Source organism: Zootoca vivipara, chromosome 9 (genome assembly GCF_963506605.1).
Source record: "Zootoca vivipara chromosome 9, rZooViv1.1, whole genome shotgun sequence".
NCBI classification, from domain to species: Eukaryota; Metazoa; Chordata; class Lepidosauria; order Squamata; family Lacertidae; genus Zootoca; species Zootoca vivipara.
Window position 1 is genome coordinate 38,085,466 of NC_083284.1, and position 21,117 is coordinate 38,106,582.

General features: G+C 41.4%; 1 protein-coding gene across 7 annotated transcripts in view; it reads right to left on the minus strand.

Annotated features, from left to right (window-relative positions):
* Positions 1-21,117, minus strand: part of NR3C2 (nuclear receptor subfamily 3 group C member 2) — a 140,651-nt gene that overhangs the window by 35,542 nt on the left and 83,992 nt on the right. The window lies entirely within an intron of this gene.

A 21,117-nucleotide genomic window follows, 5' to 3' on the forward strand; every position in this document is an offset into this window, starting at 1 on the left:
TAAAAGAAAATAGCCCTACATCCCAATACCCAAGAGAGCAAAAGAGAATTCATAAATGAAGAGCATAAAATCAGAAAAAGTTACTTCTTTAGTAAAAACTTCCAAAGAGGTAGCAAAAACAACAAAGACCTTTGAAGTGCCATAAAGGCTAATACACATTATATATAGTCTAGAATTCCAGCTTTCGTGGACTAGAATTCACTTTATCAAATGCAAAAAAAGCATTATTCTGAGTTAACAGGTTTATAAACACAAGGAAACTGTACAAAATGGGGTCCAAAAGGCAAAAGACATGCAAAAAGCTTGGCTTGTTGTTGTTTAGTCGTTTAGTCGTGTCCGACTCTTCGTGACCCCATGGACCATAGCACGCCAGGCACTCCTGTCTTGCACTGCCTCCCGTAGTTTGGTCAAACTCATGTTCGTAGCTTCGAGAACACTGTCCAACCATCTTGTCCTCTGTCGTCCCCTTCTCCTTGTGCCCTCCATCTTTCCCAACATCAGGGTCTTTTCCATGGATTCTTCTCTTCTCATGAGGTGGCCAAAGTATTGGAGCCTCAGCTTCACGATCTGTCCTTCCAGGGAGCACTCAGGGCTGATTTCCTTAAGAATGGATAGGTTTGATCTTCTAGCAGTCCATGGGACTCTCAAGGGACTCTTCTCAAGGGACCCTTCATGGATCAATGCCTTGTCGCGGCGAAGGGGCTTGAATAACTCAGAGAAGCTATGAGCTATGCCATGCAGGGCCACCCAAGATGGACAGATCATAGTGGAGAGTTTTGACTAAACGTGATCCACCTGGAGAACGAACTGGCAAGCCACTCCAGTATCCCTGCCAAGAAAACTCCATGGACAAAGACAACAGGCATATAAAAAGCTTGGCTAGTGAGAGTTCAATTAAAGCTTAAATCAGGGGTGGTGAACTGCTGGCTTGCAGGCTTGATCTAGTCTAGAAAGCCTTCCCTGGTGGCCTGGCAGTCCCTGATCTAATTTTCTGGTGGCAGCACTACCATTGAGGAGGAAGATACAGAACGCCAGCAGCAGAGGTGGTGCATTTTTTATCCTCATCATGGTGCTGGGTCAGGCAGAGAAGTTTCAGTTTCTCTGCTTAGTCCAGTGCCACGCTGGAGATACAGACTGTCCGCTCACTTATCAGATGAGTGATCTGATAAGCAAAAAGGAAGTGCTAATCCCCCTGTGTGAGAGTGCGTCTGTCTGCTTGTTCCCTGTGTTTTTTTATGTGCCCTTTTCAGCTGATCTAAATGGATCAGCTGAAGACCAGGGAGTGTGCCTGTGTGTGTTGTGCATGCGTGTGAGAAGAGTCACAACCATGCTGACCAAAGCCTTTGGGAGTTTTACCAAAGGTGATCATGGCCCTCTGGCTTAAATGCATGCAAAATAAGCACAGTAACCATTCACTACAGAAGAAATTGAGGCTGTTGGAAGCACCCTAATATAGCTAAATAAATAAATAAATACCAAGTCCCACTCACAAAAGGTAAAAGCCCAGCTTACAAAATCCAGCCATACTGCATGTCCTGGGTAGGAACTCAACATGTGGTATGCTCCTGCTAGAGGAATGCAGGTACTTAGCTGCCAAGTATCCTGTTTTTCGCAGGAAACCCCCGGATTTTAATCCGTTTCCCGCTGTTCTCCTGAATGGAGAGAAATCCCGGAAATCCCCCGGAATTCCTACCTGCCAGGGAGCCTCCATTTTGGGTGCTGCTCTGCCCATGTGTGTATGGGAAGTGATGCAGAAGCAGGTGCTGCAGAGGCATCAGCAATGCAACCCCCCCCCTCAAACAGCAGTCTATGCTGGATCCTCAGTCACTTGCACAAAGGTGCCCATCCATTGGTGCAAGGGACACATGGTGTACAACCTTCTGAATGTACTATGCTTACCAAGGAAAGAAGTTACCAAAGGGGTTACTGGGGTAAAGTAGGAGAGGGCTGTTGTGTTTATATTTGGCTTGGGGGCTTCCCATAAGCATCTGGTGGCCACTGCGAGAATAGGATACTGAACTAGAAAGGGCTTTTGGTCTGATCCAGATTGAATGTTCTTATGTTCACATCAGCCAAAGAAGAGCCTTCCTTTGCACCAGAACCACAAAGCTGGTCAGGTGCATTATTCCCCGTCAAAGTTTATGGACCAGGATTTCTCAGATGAGCAATTAAGAACTCTGCTCTTGCTTAAAAGAAACTGTCAGGTACTGTGTTTTCCCCCACACTTGTATATTTTAGGGGGCAACTTTCAAAAGACTGAATTTAGTTGAACTGTTAACATGTAACACCCCCACTACCCATGCACTTTTTATGTTATTTTTGTTTTAAAGACACAAAGTAATCAAATCTAACCTTCCAAAAGGCCCATGGGAAACTTTGAAACAAGGCTGTTGGGAGGTAGCCTTTCATGTTGCAATAAATCAACAATGAGGCATAGCAGCCTAATCTCCCTGCCTTCCCATCCCTTACAGCAAGATCCACATCACCCTTGAGTGGACCAAGAGAATGACAACCAACAACACAGGCAGTCACACAACAGCCAATAATGAGGATAGAAATCCACTGCTCCTTATGTTGAATGAATTGTTTTTGGTATGTGTTAATAGTCGTGATATGGCTTGACAAAATGGCTACAGAATGTAGAGTTTTCAGAGCTAGGATAATGTTTCTGCATATTGTGCAAATTAAGTAATCTGGACTTTGGGAATATATTACCTAGGACATGGGTAGACAAACTAAGGCCCGGGGGCTGCATCCGGCCCAATCGCGTTCTAAATCTGGTCCGCGGACGGTCCGGGAATCAGCATGTTTTTACATTAGTAGAATGTGTCCTTTTATTTGCAATGCATCTCTGGGTTATTTGTGGGGCCTGCCTGGTGTTTTTACATGAGTAGAATGTGTCCTTTTATTGAAAATGCATCTTTGGGTTATCTGTGGAGCATAGGAATTTGTGTGTGTCCCCCAAATATAGTCGGAACCCCCCCCCAGGTCTGAGATTTGCTGACCCCTGACCTAGGACATCCCTAGAATGGGTGTTGAACTTTAAAAAGGGGTGTTTTTTTCTGATGATGCCAATGTAGTGAAATGATGCCATGCATACCTGTGTGGTTTTTCATTCGGGCTTTAAGAAAACTCAGCTCCACAGATTGTTCTTCCTAACTTACAGAGGGATGGAACCAAGGCCAGATTCTTTCTTCACATTCATAAGCTTGCTTCATGCTCATAAATAAACATTATTAACAGCCCCTTGGCTACATTAACTTCACATACTTATTTTGGGTCTCATTTCACTTCTGAAACTGGCTGTTTTAATTATTTGCCCAGTGGAATGGAATGAAAATATGCTGTGGAAAATCAATGAGGAAAAGGCGACTGGGGGCAGGGAGGACGCATCTCTTGGAAATCTAGTTCTCAAACAGGGCTTTCTCTGTAGTGGAGGGATCTGCCCCTCTCTGCCTTAGCTCAGTGAAGCAGTCTTTACTGCTGCAGAACAAAAATCATATAATTCAGCAGCAGCCTTTCTTTTCGACTCACCCAGCTGCATGTGAAATACAACTTTTCCTGGCAGCTTTCAAGTCAATACCTCACTTACTTAAATCAGTGCTGTTATATCACCGCATGCCTGCAATCTCCTAAGTGGTGAAACATGACTGCTAAATAATATTTCACTTTAACAGTATTAGGTACAACGCAAGTCCATCCTCAGCAAGTGATATGTTTTAAAACATAGACAGATAGGCACATAGGCATCATGCCATTTCTCTCTTTCAATATTAATACTCATCATTTTTTAAACAAATCACAATTGACAACATCTGTTGTTTCAAGCCTTTAAAAATAACTCACTGTATTTTACTGGGGGAGGGGAAATAAGTCCATAAACTTTTCGATTTTGTGAGATTTTTAAAACTGAGCTAATACTTTTCGATTTTAGAATGTTCTCTCTCATACAGTGAACAGATTTTTTTTTCAAAGCAGTTGCCAACTGCCCAGCAACAGCAGCCTATGTTTGCACTCACTATTTTAGGCTACATCACATGTCAATTACATAACCTTGTTTTACTGCTCTTGAACTGGTTGGAACAACCCGGGAAACAGATTAGGGCAGTCCCTCGAAATTCTGCAATGCAAATTCAACTACATGCCCAAATTCCTACCACTTAATAAAATATTACACCTATGTTCAGTTTCTCTCCATAACTGGTTAATTATTATTAGAGCAAACTAAAGCTTGTGATAATTAACTTCCCCAATTCTGTTTAAACCAGTGCATTCTGACTATGCAGTAGCAACAGTAAACTAATAAATAATGGCCTGCATTGCTCAGGTGTATGTAACAGTAATTTAATTAATTGTAATTTACAAAAAGTAGATCAAGGGTGTGCCAGTAGCTTGCAAAGTTTTTTTGGGGGGGGGGGATTACTGAGTTGCAGCACACAGATTTAAAGGAATCAGAGCCTGCACAGCTGTGTCATGAACAAATGTAAATTTCCTGAGGTCTGTTCAAGAAAAAAAAAGAGGAGAAAAAATGTTTTAAAATCAAGAAAAAATAGCAAGGTGATGTGATCACACACACACACACTCGCAATGACTCTCTGTGTGTATACATGCATGCACACACAAACTGATTTTCATACTTCCATAATTTAAAGTCTGTCACCATGCAACGTATTTTCATTATCAACATTCTCCCAGCACACTGATAATTTTCACTGCTAGCATAGGACTCAGTACACCTGAGCACTGAACTCTCAGGTTACAGGTAGTCTAATTCAACGTTAACCCATTTATTCCTTTCCCACCTTTGTCACAGTAATAAACGCCACCTTCCATATTCTTTGCCCCATTTCTCTGCTATTGGATTAACCCAGGCATCCCCAAACTTCGGCCCTCCAGATGTTTTGGTCTACAATTCCCATCATCCCTGACCACTGGTCCTGTTAACTAGGGATCATGGGAGTTGTAGGCCAAAACATCTGGAGGGCCGCAGTTTGGGGATGCCTGGATTAACCTCTCTTGCAATTATCAGCCATTTGCTTTCCCTCCTGTCCTGAGAAGCCATCCTTTCCTGGTAAGATGCTTAGTCTCCTGTTCCAATGATGACTTAAGACTGCTGATTTACCTTCAGGGGCCCCTGATCTTGCCTGTGCTTCTGCCACCCAGCTCCAGAGTGACAGATTACCATCGCGACCACGGCATTCCTAAACAAGAGCCCACCTGGTATTGTAGAAGGAAATCACATCCATAATCATTAGTTATTTTTATAAACAAAGGGGAGCATCAGCAACAATATGGCCATAACCAGAAACAACTTCATATTGCTAAACAAGCTAAAGAGACACAGTAATTAAATCCAGAGGCCTGAGGACCCTAGAGAAAATACATGACACAGTGTACCTGAGGATTATTTCATTGCATATTTTAAGCGCCAACATTAATGATTAAAGATTTTAATGTTTTAATGGGATTGTTTTATGGTGTATTTTATAATGTGTAATTTTAAAAAATATTTTGTAAATCACCTAAAAGACTATTTTGGCATTAAGCAGTAAATTAATTAACCAACCAATAGCTACACCTGTTCTGAGTCATCAGAGCACAAGGTTCACAGGGAGAGGCAACCTAAGGCCCGTGGGCCGGATGCGGCCCAATCGCCGGGAATCAGCATGTTTTTTACATGAGTAGAATGTGTCTGTTTATTTAAAATGCATCTCTGGGTTATTTGTGGGGCATAGGAATTCGTTCATCCCCCCCCTTCAAAATATAGTCTGGCCCACCACATGGTCTAAGGCAGGCATCCCCAAACTTCGGCCCTCCAGATGTTTTGGACTACAATTCCCATTATCCCTGACCACTGGTCCTCTTAGCTAGGGATCATGGGAGTTGTAGGCCAAAACATCTGGAGGGCCGCAGTTTGGGGATGGTCTAAGGGAATGGTGGACCGCCCCACAGCTGAAAAATATTGCTGACCCCTCGTTCACATCATCTGAGTAAAAAAACCTGAACCCTCACACAGTGCCTCATGCACCTATGCTCACAAGTTAATTCCAGAGTGTGTATACGTATGCAACCTTACTTTTCCTCTGCATTAAAACCATGTGATAATATTTCCCCCCATTCAATTCAATCAACTACTTTGCCATTCCTTTTAAGGTTATTTTTTTTCTAAAATGGTTGAGCACAATTTACTTAGGGCTTGCACAAGTTTCTGGTGGATTATACCATTTATTTCATCTTTCTTTACTGACCTAGATTGCTTCTACTACTTATTTTATCTTCAGTGTTCTTTCTCATTTTTTTAAACCATTATCTCTGCTTCTCTCTTATTCTAACTTTCGCTTTAGTCTGAATATCTCTGCTGTTTCCTCCTTCCATATCGTGGCTTCTATTATTTTGCTGACTAAATGGAACTACAGTATTCTGAAGTAAGTGGACTGGGAACTGCAGCCAAAGTATCTTTATCAACGATGGAGAGATCAGTTGCTCATTACAGTACTTTAATTCCCCGTTTCATAATTTTTTCTACTCCTCACCTTTCTGTTGAAGCACATGTTAAAATAACACAATTAAAAGGAGAAAAGCAAATGTTTAAGCATGGAACAAACAGAATAATTTACTTGGGGAAATGAGTCATAGATATTTCATAATAATTAGCATGCACATTGACTTCACATCTTCAGTCTTCCAGCTCTCTATACCATCTAGAGTTTCCACTTTCATTTTCAGAAACAATCTTCTCCCCAAGATACTATTTCTGCAAATATTCTTTTATAAAAGCGGCATTGTCTAATATTACTACAAAGTAGTTTAATATGATATTATCTCGCTTCTTTTCTAATTGCATCCCAAGGGCGGTTCAAAAGTGTACACTTGCATCATTGGTGTAGCATCTCTACAAAGAGTATTAAGATAGGGAGTTGTTTTCCACCTTAGTTCTATGTGTACATACACAGAGAGGTACATACACAGGCAGAACAAGAGACCATCAAGCATATTCGTTTATTCATTCAATAAAATTTATACAGCTGGAGATGACAAGGATTGAACCTGGGACCGTCTACATGCAAAGCAGATGTTTTACCATTTAGTTACAGCTCTTCCTATTGGTGAAGGGCAGTACAAATGCTTAAACAAGCAAATAAATAATAAGAACTGGGAGATGCATGCACATTTCCAATATGCCCATCCAGCTCTCTTTCACCATGTTCTAAGCATGAATAAAATGTCCCAGGCAAAGAGGCCTAGTTCAATAGGCTCATCATTGGCTCAAAACCCTTAGTCCAGGCATCCCCAAACTTTGACCCTCCAAATGTGTTGGGCTACAATTCCCATCTTCCCTGACCACTGGTTCTGTTAGCTAGGGATCATGGGAGTTGTAGGCCAAAACATCTGGAGGGCTGAAGTTGGGGGATGCCTGCCTTAGTCCCATAGATCTCTCCTATTCTTCATTTAGAAAGATGCACCAACCACTTGAACCAAATTCTATTTTGAATTTAGTTACTGCAAGGAAAAAAATCACACATAAATTACACCCCGCAATGGGGTGAGCTCCCATTGCTGGGTCCCAGCTCCTGCCAACCTAGCAGTTTGAAAGCACGTCAGAGTGCAAGTAGAGAAAAACGTACCGCTACAGCGGGAAGGTAAACGGTGTTTCCATGCGCTGCTCTGGTTCGCCAGAAGAGGCTTTGTCATGCTGGCCACATGACCTGGAAGCTATATGCTGGCTCCCTCGGCCAATAACATGAGATGAGCACCACAACCCTAGAGTCGGTCACGACTGGACCTAATGGTCAGGGGTCCCTTTACCTTTTTAAGGTACAGGAACATGCTGATCATTTCTATTCAGTATGGTGGGATTTTATTTCATATAATTTTGTTTTCACAGAGAAAGATATGTAATGAGAGCACCAGGCAAGCCTCCTTGGAGACAGCATTCCACAAACAGTGAATCATCACAGAAATGGCCCATTCTTGTGTTGCCACACTCCAGACCTCTTGTGGAGCGGCCGCATGAAAAAGGGCCTCAGATGATGAGCGCAGGGCCAAGGGCAGGTAATATGGGGAGGGGCTGCCCTTGAGGTATTGCGGCCCTGAACTGCTTAAGGCTTTATAGGTCAAAACCAGTGCTCTGAATTAGGCCAGGAAGCTAATTGGCAGCCAGTGCCAAAAGAAACTCGCTTAAATGGATACCCAAGTAATTATGCATATAAACAAGAAAGTTCAGTACTTCAGATCTCTGATATGGTTAATATATTGAAACTGACAATACTACACAACCACTTTACACTAATTAACACTCCTGTATGCTTTAGAAGATGTAACATAGTATTATCTATTCCCACTGGGAAGATGTGAAAACCAATGAGAGGCGGTATGCTAGGAAGAAGAAAAAATCTGTTTCCCTCCATTACATTCAGCAAAAGGAACCAATAGCTTAATATGCTTTCATAGGGGCAGCATATGTCGAACTTTATAGATTCACCTATCTTTTATCTTTAGTGGATATTCCTGTTTCTTTTCTTCTTTGCCTGCCCCTGCCCTGTTGCCTCTTTCAACTCTTCTCATGGACAAGTTCAAATATGCCTGTGAAGCTCAAAATGCTTGTGCACTTTCAGCTACGAAGATTTCTCCTATATTCCCTTCAAAAGGGAAGCGAAGGAAGAAAGCAGCCAATACTCTTAAGCTAAAGGAACAGAACTGCTAGAATAATCTGTACAAATACTGAAGGGGAGGCCATTTATGTTAACAGTGAATGTTTGATAAACAGGATGTGTTAAACTTTAACAAAACAAAATAAGAAATTGGTCAATTAAAAGGCATTGCCTCTCCTGCTTTATCTTTCATAGATCATGCTGCCCATTCCATTATCAGATTACAACATACACATGATTGTTCTATATCCCTGTTCTGATATGCATTTGCCCCCTTCTTCCTTCCTTTGCTCCCTCCCTATTTTTACAATTATGCTGTTACAGTTTTCTCAGCAGGCCTTGTAGATGTTTTTCCTTCTTTTGCATGTGTCTTTCAACATGCTCCAAATCCTTGTTTCCCCTCTGTGTCTTTTGTGTAGATTATGAAACAATTATACTTAAATAGTGGCACTAAAATACTCTGGTAAATCCATCTACCAGCTGATCTAGTGATTTAACGTGGATGATTTTTACAGGTTGCCAATAATGTAATAATTGGAGGCAGGTCAACTGATATATTGGGGGTTCAAAATGCATATAAGAAAGGAAGCCTTATTATGCTGAATGTGACTTTCAAAGCATGTCTTTAACTTTGCTTCAAGTCCTAAGGTAAAGGTAAAGGGACCCCTGACCATTAGGTCCAGTCGTGACCGACTCTGGGGTTGCGCGCTCATCTCGCATTATTGGCCGAGGGAGCCGGCGTACAGCTTCCAGGTCATGTGGCCAGCATGACAAAGCCGCTTCTGGCATACCAGAGCAGCACATGGAAATGCCGTTTACCTTCCCACTGTAGTGGTTCCTATTTATCTACTTGCATTTTGACATGCTTTCGAACTGCTAGGTTGGCAGGAGCTGGGACCAAGAAACGGGAGCTCACCCCGTCACAGGGATTCAAACTGCCGACCTTCTGATCAGCAAGCCCTAGGCTCAGTGGTTTAACCCACAGCGCCACCTGGGTCCCAATGAGGTCCTAATGAGGCCTAAAAAAGGACCCTGTTTATTTAGGGTAACTTTATCAGGAAGATAAATGCTGGTTTTATCTTGTTCCTTTGGATGGTTCAAGAGATACAGGAAGTTATTTGAAGTGTTTCTAGAATACATTCTTCAGACCATTTAAATTTTAGAAGTCTACACTGAATTCCAAAATGGGAGGTCTATTTGCAATTCAACAGCAGCTCTATCACAGTGGCCTCAATGTATTTCATAGGCTGCCTCCATAAATACATGTGAATTAGATGAGCTGCACAGCAATGGGATTTCTTAAATGGATGGAAGAACTTTTGTCGCACCAAAGAACACATACAGAAATCCATCCTGCTTTGAAGCAAACAGGGAGCTTCTTGTGAGTGAACACTGTGAGTGAGCACAGAAACAACAGGACGGAGAAGGAAGGTTTGAATTCAACAACATAACCCAGCACACTTAATGATGAAACTCAACAGAAGCAAAATGGGAAAAGCAAAGTGAAGTTTGGTACTCAGGGCTTCATTTCAAGAGTGCTAGATGTTTAACATCATATAGAAAAGGTCACACCCTTCGGACAAGTTTATTCAGTAGGGCTACCACCCCGAGCTTCCATCTCATCACCATCAATCTGCACAGAAGCATATACTGAAAGAGGAGGAAACAATAACTTAGAGTGTTCCAATTTTTCATACCAAGTGGACTGCAAGAGTATTTTGACATGGAACCCATGGGCTGCACACTGCCTTGTTGCATTGGAGGGGGGGGAGTGTGACCCAAATTTGGCACCCACCCCAGCTCTCATGCTGCTTTCCCAAAGCCAGGTAAGCGAGACACAGGGCTTTGGAAAGGAGGTGTGAGACATTGGCAGGGTCCAAGAGCCCTCCCACATCCTCCCGAAAGCGAGGAAAGCACTACCCAGCTTTTGGAAGGCAGTGTGAGGACTGGGGGGGGGGAATTGTTGCCAAGGGCCACCCAAAAAGGACTTGAGGGCCGCATGCTGCCCTTGGGGCACACATTGGATCACCTTGGTCCATAATACATTCATAATAGATGTATTATGAATGCAAAAGAGTAGTCCCCTTCACCAGTTTTATCCTTGAAGGAAACAAATATTTGCCATAATCCTAGGAGCACAGGGAAAGATGAGGGAAGACAACCTTACATATTTGCTTTTGTGATTGTACTTTGCTCTGCTTAACTGTTCTGATCAGTCTTGGTGGAGTGGGATGGGGGATTTGGGTTCATTGTTATCAGTGAAAACTTTTTCAATAAAATGGTTGGGGTGGGGGAATGTTTAGTTATCTCAAGCATGTGCTATTACAATCCATATCAGACAAAGAGACTCCTGCATGATCACAGCCTTCTTCATTCACTTCAGTGTCACAGAGGTTGCATGTGGACCCATTCCTGAGAATGAAGTGAAGGGAAAGATATTGGTTAAGACACTGGAACTCTCCAGCCCAAGCATGTTAGCAGCATTAGAGCCTTGGGTCCTACCAGCTTCAGGGGTCCTGACTTGCAGTTTCGACAAAAAACGTCAGCATCACCAAATCATTAACTCATGTAATAACATAAGGAGAACCTTCTGGGTGGGGTATTTTGGAAATGTACATCCAGTTTTTTTTCTTTAATTTTTTTGGAGCCCCCCAAGAGAGTGGGGCCCTAAGCTATAGCTTGTTTAGCTTATACTGTACGTAAATCTGGCACTGCATAAAATGCATTCTGATTTAAAATATGGTGGTAATCAAGAATCTCTCTTACTATGGCTGTGAACCAGATAAAATTAGCTCTATAAAAGGTGTGTTTGAAAATGCCACATGCACTAAATCAAACAAAAATTAGAGCAAATGAATTTAGCGTGCTAAAAAGGTTTTTCCACTTTAGTAAGTAGATTATAATGAAACGTAGTAAAATATTTCATATAACTGATGAGTATGTTCCCACTTATGTACACTCTTGAAGCAGTGTGGGGTTTTCAAAGCTGGAAAGTAGCCAAAACCAACATTGGCGGCGGCGGGGGGGGGGGTGTGTGACACACTTTAAAAGGCATAATTTCTGCAGTGGAGTTTTGTAGGGTTTTAAAAAATAAATAAATCACAGTTCCTAATGCCTATAAAATGAAAAGCCCCTAATCCAGAAAGGTCAATGGTAACATATTGCACATACAGAAACAGAATGAAATTGTTTTTCTACAATACACAGGGATGATTGCAGTACTTAAAAGTATCCCTGTGCAAATGCACTAAAGCAGGTGAGCAAGGGAAAGTGGGGAATCAAAGTTATTCTATTTGCAAATGAAGTCCGTCAATTTCTATCACTTGGAATGCCATTATCCTAAGAAAGAAAGCATGTTTAGCATGTTGTTATGTCTGGGGTGCCACATAAGCCCCCAGGGCATGGCTCATATCACTGCAATGCCTTATACAGTTCTGGCATTAAGTAAATATTAAACAGCAGCACTTGCGTATATAATTACTCATTGCCTTTCCACTGTTTCCATACAAGCAATATATGCCAGACAAACCAGAAAAACAAACCTCAAAGAGAGAAGTGAGCATTTTTACTAAGAATTTTGTCTTCCTTTTAATTCATTTATTTGTCACCATCAGTCCTAGATACTCCCCCCCCCCAACACAGGCATGCTTATCGCAGCTCAAGAGTGTGTTCAGTTTCTTAGACTAAATAATAACGTTCTACAGGCTGCTCTTGGTTTTTCTGTTTGCCAAGTATTGTTGAAACAACAGAAGATGCAGGAAACGTATGGAACAACAATCACATTCCAATTCTTTGGCTCCACTCCTTATGCCAACACAAAAACCCCACCGCATCACAGAATTTTAAATAACCCCTAAAATACGGTGCCAAACTCAAATCATGCAAAGGCCAGCTAAACAGAGAAATGTAACAAACAAACAAAAACCTGTTTAAAAATATAGCAATTCTCCACTTGCTTGGAAAAGTTCTCGATTTTAAACAATATCTCATTCACAAAGAGTTTATGTCCATTTCATACAAGGCAGTTTCCTAAAATTGTCAATGAAACTAGAGGGTATTTTTTTAAAAAACCCAGGACCATAAACAAATATTAGTTATGAAATATCTGTTGCTCGCCTATCTAATAACCAGGGGTACTGAAAGCACTTTAAAAGACAACTTTCAGATTATTTCTTGATTGCCTCAGTACTTCAGATGTTGGGAAATCTCAGCTTTAAGATATTAATCTTATTCATGGTAGTAATGCAATGAGTATTGTTTCAAGGCCTCTCATAGAAATAATTTAAAAGGAAGTATCATGTTCTTTGACTAATCTGCTCATTTTGTTGGGCCTGATGTTTAACTGTTCCATTCACCAAACTTCATTCCAAATGAAACTGAGACATTCCAAACTGAGACACTAATACTGTAACACAAGTTGACCACACACAAAGAAGTAAAAATACAAAAGAAGTGTAGAAGTAACGATCTCCATAAAAATGTTGCTTCGTATCAGGAAATCACACTGACCAGTTCCAGCTACAGCTATTGAATCTGGCAGTAGGACTCAATGAATATTGATGTCTAGAACAAGTGCTTGTACTTCAATTAGGTAACGAGTTCATTTATTATTATTATTCGTTATGTAGATGTGACAGAGGTTAACCCACCATAATTAAGATGGCATTTATAGATATACATATACAAGGCAGAGGGAGGAAAAAGAAGATAAAGTTTGTTCCTAGCAGAGGAAAATCAAGTATATATGTTGCACAATTTGTGAGCTAATGATTAATATAATGTGAGAGAGATCTCTCTTTCTGGTTTAACAAGAAAGACTGATGACCTCAATTTTCACTATTGCTCGGAAGTGGTCAGTTAACCCTGGTAATGAGTATAATGATTAATGCCTACTATGCAAACACACAGCAGGGGCTCAAAGCCAAACTCCATGTTTCTGACACCTCTAAATGGGCACAAGTTAACTTACAACAATGCATTTAGCCAGGCAATTAACCCTGATTTAGTCTGTCAGTCACTTTTTGTTTAAGTGTGTGTCTCCTGTTAAGGGACAATAGTTTTGCCAACTTCTTTAGTTGAAGGCCTCTTGAACCTTTACAAATTGCAGGCAAGCAGATTTTGAAGAAGAAGAGGAGGAGGAGGAGGAGGAGGAGGAGGAGGAGGAGGAGGAGGAGGAGGAAGCCATGAAGCTATTAATGCTAAAAGCCCTGCTAAAAGAAGCAGCAGCTGGTGATATTAATAGAAAGTATTCATATACAATGCTGAAAATATGTTGTTCCAACTCTGAAAATGCTGAAAATAAGTACAGCAATTTGAAATAATGTGAGGACTTCAACCTACTTAAACACTTGATTAAATTTTGAAATAGTATTATTGTGAAACCCTATATTTGACAAGCAGGACAAGGAAAAGAAGACACCTAGCTTTGAAAAGCACTCCCTGGAAAGGATTCTATATTAAGAAAAGAAGATTGGACAAATTCGTGGATCAGAAGACTATATTTCTGACTACTAGTCATGATGTAGTCTGAATACCAGATTTTTTTCTTAATGGAAATACAGTATTGTTTACATCAGAGTAGTGGTAAAACTATTGTGGCATTTTATCTCAATTATAATACATTTACCCTTGTTTGTCACTGCACAAAATGAATTCTCTAAAAGACACACACACTTTAAATGTAACACAAAATTAAAAACACAATAAAATACAATCAATTCAACGCTGAAGTCCAAACCAGCACCAGAAAGTAAAACAGAGGTTAGGCATATAGAAATGGATAACAATACACAAATCAGCTCAAAACGCCACATGTTAGCTGACAACAAGCAACAACCATTAATGTGCAGAGGTAAGTATATATTGTTAGTAGCATTTTTTGGAAGAAGTTTTTTTAAAATAAAAAATTGGGGCACCAAGCAAGCCTCTTTAAGAAGAGTGTTCCTCAGCCAAGAGAACACTATCAAATAAACCCACTCCAGACTTCACTCATCTAAAGCAGGCATCCCCAAACTGCGGCCCTCTAGATGTTTTGGCCTACAACTCCCATGATCCCTAGCTAACAGGACCAGTGGTTGGGGAAGAGGGCCAAAGTTTGGGGATGCCTGATCTAGAGGAATCATCTGTCATCGATGTCTCTACCAGCTTCTTAGCCCTCAGTCCACCACTGCAACTAGGCACTGAACTGCTATATGCAGGAATGATGCTTCAGAGTTCTGGTATAAGTTTTAAATGTTATTTTACATATTCTAGCAGTGGTCCCAGAATATTATCCAGTGGCAGGGCAGGGAGGCAGTAGTTGCCTGACCTCCCATCACTGGCATTATCAGTGTTCCCACCATTGAGTTTGCACTGTGATGACCTCTCCCTCTCTGTAGGCAGTGATGCCAAGTAAGTGCTGTGGCCTCGCCCCACTGACTACTGTTGCTATCCAGGGATGGGTGGGATAAATATTAATCTTTTTTTAAAAAAAAAACCTGAAGGGACAGGGCTCAGGATAAATTATAGTTAATCAGAAAGCTTCTGAGCTCTTCCCCACAATTGCACCAGTGAGTGAGCATGCGGGGAGGCTCGGCTTATTTTTTTAAATGCACCATCTGAAGTTTTCAAATTATCTTAAAAGGCAGGCCCAGAAATAGAATTAATGGGAAAGATTGGGGAAACTAAGAAGATGCGAGAGGAAGTGGAATTTAAAAGGAACCGAGGAAGGGAAGTCCGTCAATGATTGTATTTTGGAATGTAATAGATTATGTAACTCTTTTTTCCTATTGTTTATTACTTTCCATTTTTTCCTTTGGTTGAAATGCATTATTATTTTTAAGGCAGGCAGGTACATTACAATAGTTGAGTCTCTTTGCCATTCAGGACTACTCTGCTGGCCAACACTTCACAGATGCAGTATACCACCCCCATCGTTCTGCCCGGACACTGAGGTCCAGTGCCGAAGGCCTTCTGGTGGTTCTCTCGCTGCAAGAAGCCAAGTTACAGGGAACCAGGCAGAGGGCCTTCTCGGTAGTGGCGCCCGCCCTGTGGAACGCCCTCTCAACAGATATCAAAGAGAAAAACAACTACCAGACTTTTAGAAGACATCTGAAGGCAGCCCTGTTTAGGGAAGCTTTTAATGTTTAATAGATTACTGTATTTTAATGTTCTATTGGAAGCCGCCCAGAGTAGCTGGGGAAACCCAGGCAGATGGGCGGGGTGTAAATAAATTATTATTATTATTATTAGGAATTATTTGTCACTATCACTGCCACAAAGGAAACCCTATGACAGTTCCTCATGTGTGTTTGACCATGAATTTCAAACTGCCCACCAAATGCTCTCCGTTTGTTGTCCCAGTTATTGTGTTGCCTACAGCCCTCCAGAAAGCCAGAGAAAAGATATGGCTCTACGTATGATCACCAGGAACTAAGCCAGATATTGGGTCAAATGTTATGCTGTACAAATGCCTTGCCACCATACTGCAGGAGCAATATGTTTTGGCAGGCTCCCAAACTGCACCAAATATGTGTTCTACATCCTGCAACATTTAAAAGTTCATTTCCAGCATCAGTTGTTCCTTCACATTTCTCTTCCTGTCCCTGTCTGATTGTTCCTTCAGCTTTACAGCTAAATATTCAGTCACCATTTGTAAGAGCTGGATCTCAGATTGGGTGGTTAGAGCAAGACTGTGTGCATAATTTGCAGTTTTAGAAATACCTGGCAGTTGGTCAGATAGCAAATCGAATTTCTTCTCAAGTGGAGCTAGGGCTGCTCTCCAGTCCAAGGCTAGGGCTTGCCTTATTTTATTAATGTACACACCTGCGTCTCTGGCCTCCTCCATTGTAGCAGCTACTTGGCTGCCTTTGGGGACTTTCATGCTACTTTTAGCCATGTCAGTGTCTGAGGTCTCCTGTGAAGCCTCAGATAAAGCTCCCTCTAACTAACCTTGCAGGTTTGCTTTTTGGTTTATGTATTCCTTGAATCATCTCCTTGCTGAGGCTATATTAAATGATTGATTAGATGTCAATAGGATCCACTTTGCTTAGATTTTGGAGACACAGAATTATGCCGCCATTGAGCTTTCAAACTAGCCACGCCCACCCCTTCCTTCACATTTCTAACTTGCAAGGTTTTACCATTCTCCAAACTAGGGGATGCTGTGTCCTCAACAAATTAATTGTGAAAGAGTAAAGCAGTGACCAAGCAATAAACCACATTTCAATTGGTTCTAATAAATCAAGACTAAATGTCACACTCTCATTGGGGATAGAGACATTTGTGTGCCTGTAATCAGTGTAAAGCCCTGAGTGCTCCCTTGAAGGACAGATCGTGAAACTGAGGCTCCAATACTTTGGCCACCTCATGAGAAGAGAAGAATCCTTGGAAAAGACCCTGATGTTGGGAAAGATTGAGGGCACTAGGAGAAGGGGACGACAGAGGACAAGATGGTTGGGCAGTGTTCTCGAAGCTACGAACATGAGTTTGACCAAACTGCGGGAGGCAGTGCAAGACAGGAGTGCCTGGCGTGCTATGGTCCATGGGGTCACGAAGAGTCGGACACGACTAAACGACTAAACAACAACAACAAATCAGTGTAAAGGCATATTATTGTAAAATGGCTTCCTCTTATGTTTCAAACTGAATAGCACACAAGTACCGACAAGGTGACCCAGTGGGAAAACAAATATGAGATATCCGTCCCAATTCCCAAAGCCTGTAAAGTTCCCATCTTTCCATTTGGCATTTTATGTTTGATTCTGCAGAAATTTCTCCTCACTGCTAGGCTATTCTGTTTTATGATGGCAAGTCTAAGATTATTACTTTCCAACAGTGTTGGCTTTCATTAGTTTTTGATTTTACGTGCTAGTGCATACTAAACAATGAGTGCTGTTATTAATTTCTCCCAATAGTATATCATTATAATGACACAATATCAGAGCAAATAAGCACCTATCACTTTCACAATTTCAGCTAGCATTGTTAAGCATAGCATTTGCATGCATTATGCGGTGCACAGGCTAAGAGAAGTGTCTTATTTCTGGATCCATGTGGCAGAGAATGAATGATTGAGTTCTTGGCTTCAGGTATCAAATTACATTTAGGAAAAATGTGAAACTCCCAGACACAGAGATTAATAAAGTTGCCTTTCCTTTTTAAAGATTATGTTCATTCCAAATGCACAGACAAAGATTGCAATCCATTGGTCCCAGATATGAAAAAAAAGGAAAAAGAGAAAGAAAATGCACAAAGATCAAGAAGAAGACTCCCATTCCAGCCTAAGATACCTAATGACACCCAGAGTTTTGAGGCTCACCCACATACTGTATACTAATGAAGATGCTGGGGGGGGGGATAGAGCAAGAGGGGAACAATAGGACCCTGCATTATTTTCCACCAAGACTTACGGTTTTCTAATAATAGAGATCCCAGACTGCTCTGGCCAATCCTTCAAATAGCCTTCCCAGTTATCCATGTTCACAGCCAAGGTAACTATTAGTGTATAAATCACTGTTTATCTGCAAATAGCCTTTTCAGTGCAAAGTTCAACCCTGTAAGTACACTGAAATGGATCTAGATAATCAGTGCCATCCAAGTCTTGCACAACAACCACCCACTTGAGCACTTTCCAAAAATATTACGTTGGACATTTGGCTGAGAGCTGGAATAGCCCTTTTAAGGTGGTTCAGAACTCACCTTCTAGCAAGCAGGTATTTATTACTTCCTGCTCAATATTATGAGCCAGAAGCAGCAACGGTCAAGCAAAAAGATGGCACGCTGTACTCTTCCAAGCACCTTGTTTATGTCCCTAGGCCTCAATAACTGAAATTAATCCCAGTTCACTAGAGACCCATTTAATTGCAATGAAGTGGCATCCAAATCATTAAGGATGCAAATTTCCAAGTGCTTAGCAAATAAAGTCGCAGAAGACTCTGAGATGAGCTCTTCATTGTGTTTTGCTGGATCCACTTCTGACTTGCATTCCCATCACTGTCTGTTCTCATACATCACACATATCTGCCTGTAAACCAAGGGGCCAAACCAGCAGCACCAAAAGGGAGCTTAGGAGCAATTACATCAACTGAGTCATTTCCACATTCCACAAAGCAACCAGGGCTTTCACAGGACCACCAGCCATGCTAATGGAAATACTACAAGGGCTCTCATAACTCTCTTTAGGACCCATCAACCTGAGAGTGGATTGTTCTCTCACCCATGCAGAGAGAGGAAGACACGGCATGCCTAAATCTCATTCGAAAATGATTTGGCCATGAAAGGAGAGAAGAAAAAAATCACTCTCATTCCTTTACCATAGCATGACCTTTAGCACATGTTGGGCCACTGACAACTGGAGACAGCCCTGTGACCTTATTGCTGCCATGACAATCCTGAACTACCTCTGACAAGTAAGCCTTAACATGGATGTTGAAGTCTCCCAGAACATCCATCCTGGAGGTTCCTCCTCCTCCTGTCTGAGATCACCACTATCAGATCAGGCAGAGGGAGAGTGCAGAGATGGGTGATACAGGATCTCTAATGTGCCCCAATAGTCCACATGGGAGGGGAGGGACACTCCAAACAAGTGCTCACCCAGATAGAAAACCTAGTGAGAGATAGAGAATTCTAATAGGCAACTTCAACCCCCATCCCACTCCAGACACCAAGTCTATGCTAGTGCTGCATCACCTCGTCTAGCTAATGAACACCAGTAATCCTCGAAAACAAAACACAAGATAGTATTTTCTGATTTTGAGTAGAAAAATTGATGTCGTTAAAAAAAAAATATCCACCACCATCCCAAGCAGCTTCTGTTTGTAGCTATCTGTGCCACTGAATCAGCTAAATTGGTAACTCACTCCTTGCCCCTTTTTAAAATGAAGGGCTTTAATCAGGCAACAGACTAAGCTTATTCCATCTGTACTATGCACCTAACGCCTTCCAAGCTTTCAGTTTCACTGTGCTGCTGCTATGTAGTTCAAACAAGTCTGCAGCAACAAGTGAAGAGCAACAACTGAACACTTCATCACTAACAACTCGTAAATGATCCATTGTAAAATGTGTTGCCTTTAATTAATATCTCTCATAAACGCTCTTTGGCAACTTTATTATGTATATAGCATTACCGTCCTACATGTCACCTTGCAGAGTAATGTAAGCAAACTATACAGATTCTGTCTTGAAGAACTTACAATCTAAATTTTGTTGGTAAAAGGAATAACTAGGGGAGAAAGGTAGAGTCAACAGGTGGGCACAAGCAATCATGACTCTCTTCTCCTGCTGCATCTTTAGCACAATAATTGAATGTGGCTAAAATCTCATTAGAGGAGGAGGGAAGCTAGAGTTGGAGGAGACAATATCAGACTACTGCTACATGGAGCAGACCCACAACTTACATTCCAGGGACAGCCAAACTCATGTATCGTCAAAACACACTGGGTGCAATAGCAGGTGGGGTTGCCAAAGTCTCTCCCCCCAATAGACACCCTCTTATTCTGCCTCGTTTTTAATTAATTTATTTATTTTGCCAAGCACCTAAAACCTGAATGGGCACAAGTGTGGGTCTGCTGTACTTTTTCCTAAGAAAAGTAAGTTTAAACTCTAGAAGCTAGAAACAGTCAATAATGCCAAGGTAAAAGACATAGAGGAAAATTTCTGAAAAGCAGTAGTCTAGTCACCCTTGTATACATTGCTACCGTATGTCTCTCTAGCCACTACAGGATGCAGAATCACTTTGAAACTGTGGGTGAATATCTGCTGGCAAATGAGTGGGGGGAAGGAATCTGAGATTCTGTGAATTTAATATTTTTGTTAAGATTACCGGTAAGCTCTATTTCCCCTTTTTTTCATTTTTTTTTGCTGGGATGCTTAAATTAATTAATTGTCAATTCCAAAGGTAGCAAAACAAACATGACAAGTAATTGCAAAAGTTTTGAATACAAGATGGACTCTTGGTCCAATCTGCCTCATGGCCCCTATACCAATAAGCTCAAGGAAAGAAATATGCATGCATGCATATACTGTAAAGACAAATTCAACCCTCAGACATCACCCCAAACCATGGTTTGCGTCTCTAACCATAATTCTAGAACTCAAACCACAGTATGAGCTTCCAAATATACATCAGACAGCCTCTTTCACATTTCATTATCTCAATGTTTAGCTTCATAAATTCACTCCTGTTTCCACGTGCAGCAGTCACTGCAGAGCGATGGCCGTAAATATGACTTGTCAATTCAGACATCACACCAGTCCATAGCTAACACTGCCCTTGCTTGCAAACCCAAATCAGATTCTTCCATTCTTCTAGCCAACTGCAATTCAGACATCCTGCCAAACTATAGTTAAGCTTGGCATCTACATTGAGCCAAAGATACATTCAGAGGCAGAGTTGGAGGTTAGGAGGACAATGTGCCTGTTACTCAAAGCAGCAGTCTGCTTCTCTTTCTCATTTTATCCACATAAGAAACACCTAGTAGAATAGAAT